This window comes from Dromiciops gliroides, chromosome 3, assembly GCF_019393635.1.
Source record: "Dromiciops gliroides isolate mDroGli1 chromosome 3, mDroGli1.pri, whole genome shotgun sequence".
NCBI classification, from domain to species: Eukaryota; Metazoa; Chordata; class Mammalia; order Microbiotheria; family Microbiotheriidae; genus Dromiciops; species Dromiciops gliroides.
Genome location: NC_057863.1, coordinates 546,914,735 through 546,917,645, shown reverse-complemented (window position 1 = coordinate 546,917,645; position 2,911 = coordinate 546,914,735). Strand labels below are relative to the sequence as shown.

The window sequence follows — 2,911 nt, the reverse complement described above, 5'->3', positions numbered from 1 at the left end:
TATATGGTAATGTTTTACATAATTGTGAATGTATAACCTCATGGAGAAGGGAGGGGAGGGAAAGAAGAAGGGATAAAATTTGGAACTCAAAACTATAAATAAAAATGTTTATTGTTTTTAAAAGGGTGGGGGATGGCTCTAATTGTCCATCTCCCTCCAAGGACTCTTGGGGGCACAAGTAAAATAAGGGGAGGTATATGAAGCACTGTGTAGTCATTAAAGGGACCTACAAACATCAAAAAAAAAAAAAGGTTCCTTTCTGGCTGCTAGAATTATTTTCTCTTTGACCTGCAAGTTCTGGAATTCAGCTATAATATTCCTAGGAGTTTTCATTTTTGGATTTCTTTCAAATGGTGATTGGTAGGTTCTTTCAATTTCTATTTTACCCTCTGGTTCTAGGATATCAGGGCAGTTTTCCTTGATAATTTATTAAAATATGATATCTAGGTCTTTTTCTTTAACCATGGCTTTCAGGTAGTCCAATAATTCTTAAATTATTTCTCCTCAGACTTCTGCTTTCTCTTAGTAGACATGGTACTGGCCAGTATGTTGGAGAGACTGCTGCCTGTGAATGGGTTTGGGTTTTTTGAGCTCAGGGGCCACTTAGGCTTGCTGGACCTGGGCCCAGGGGACCCTGGAGGTGGGCTTAGCCTGGAGGCTCCCAAATAGGGTACCCTGGACAAGCCAGGGATCAGTCTTCTTCGTAGAACCAGCACTTTGGCCTTAAAATATTATCATAGCATGATTGTTGTTATGGACTCATGGTCCACAGATGGTGCTTATATTGCTTCCCAGACAGTGAAAAAGGTGATCGAAATCAATCCTTACGTGCTAGGTACCATGGCTGGGGAACCTACTGATTGTAGATTCTGGGAACACCTACTGGCCCAACAATGTCATATCTATGAGCTTCAAAATAAGGAGTGCATCTCTGTGGTTTCCTCAAAGCTCCTGGCCAACATGGCCTATCAATACAAAGGCACGAGGCTATCCATCTGTTTTGGTTTTTTGTTTTTGTAGGGCAATGGGGGTTAAGTGACTTGCCCAGGGTCACACAGCTAGTGTCAAGTGTCTGAGCCCAGATTTGAACTCAGGTCCTCCTGAATCCAGGGCTGGTACTTTATCTACTGTGCCACCTAGCTGCCCCTTTTTTGTTTTGTTTTTTGTTTTTTTGTTGAGGCTATCCATGTGTATCCATGGGTATCCATTTGTGGTTCAGATATGTGAGGGCCTGGCCTATACTATGTGGACAGTGAGGGAAACTATTTCTGGAGTCTACTTTTCTGCGGGTTTTGGTTCTGCCTATGCTTATGGACTTATGAACTGGGGCTACTCAGCATTAAATACCTGGAAGTATGCTTGCCATAATTATGAATAATTATAATTATAAACACTTTGATATAAATAAAGTCAGATTTAAATAATTGGAGAAATATTAATTGTTTATAGGTAGGCAAAGCCAATTTAATAAAAATGGCAATTCTACCTAATTTGCTTATTTAATGCCATCCCAATTAAATTACCAAAAATATTATTTTATTGAGCTAGAAAAATAAACAATAAAATTCATTTGGAAGAACAAAACATCAAGAATATTAAAGGAATTAATGAAAAATGTGAAGGAAGAAGGTTTAGCAGTAACAGATCTTAAACTATCTGGTACTTAAACAGCTCAAAACTATCTGGTACTGGCTAAGAAATAGAAAGATGGTTCAGTAGAACAGAACAGACATATAATACACAGTAGTAAGTGATAATAGTAACCTTGTATTTGACAAATGTAAAGATTTAGGCTTTTGGGATAAGAATTCACCATTTGGTAAAAAATTGTTGGGAAAACTGGAAAGTAGTCCAGCAGAAATTGGGTATAGACCAATATCTTATACCATTTACCAAAATAGGGTCAAAATGGATACATGGCTCAGATATAAAGGGAGGCATCTTAACTAGAATAATATGGAATATATTACCTAACAGACTTATGCATAGGAGAAGAATTTAAGAATAAAGAAGAGATAGCATTATGAGATGTAAAATAGATAATTTTGATTACATTAAATTAAGATGGTTTTGTACAAATAAAACTAATGTAGCTAAGATTAGAAGGAAAACAGAAAATTGGGGGGAAATTTTTATAGACAGTTTCTTGGATAAAGGTCTAATATCTCAAAGATATAGAGAACTTTGTCAATTTTATAATAATATGAATTATACCCCAATTGATAAATGGTCAAAGGATATGTACAGGTGGTTTTTCCAATGAAGAAATCAAAACTTTATGTAGTCATAGGAAAAAATGCTCTAAATCATTATTCATTAGAGAAATGCAAATGAAAACAACCTTGAGATATCATCTCACATCTATCAGATTGGCTAAAATGATAGAAGGGGAGAAATGATAAATGTTAGAGAGGATATGGAAAAATTGAGACACTAATACATTGTTGGTAGAAGTGTGAACTGAACCAACCATTTTGGAGAACAATCTGGAATTATGCCCAAAGAATTACAAAACTGTGTATACCTTTTGACCCAGCAATACCCAAGGTGATCAGGGGAAAAGGGAAATAATCTATATATTCTAAAATATCTATAACAGCTCTCTTTGTAGTAGCAAAGAACTGGAAATTGCACATCAATTAGGAATGGTTAAACAAGCTATGGTATATGATTATGATAGAATATTTCTGTGCCATAAGAAATCTTAAGCAGGTTGATTTTAGAAAAATACATGGAAAGATTGGAATGAAATAATGAAGAGTGAAATGAACATAACCAAAAGAATGTGTGTTTCACGAAGAGGCACAAAAGACCTATTACAATGGAGGAGAAAAGTGGGGTGGTGGTGGCGGGCATTGTTTGAACCATACTCTCATCAGAATTGACTCAAAGAGGGAATAACATACACAAT

At 36.0% G+C, this 2,911-nt stretch overlaps 1 pseudogene; it reads left to right on the top strand.

The window, feature by feature from the left end:
• Window positions 1-531: 531 nt before the first annotated feature.
• LOC122747922 lies at window positions 532-1,378 on the top strand (annotated as a pseudogene).
• Window positions 1,379-2,911: the final 1,533 nt, after the last annotated feature.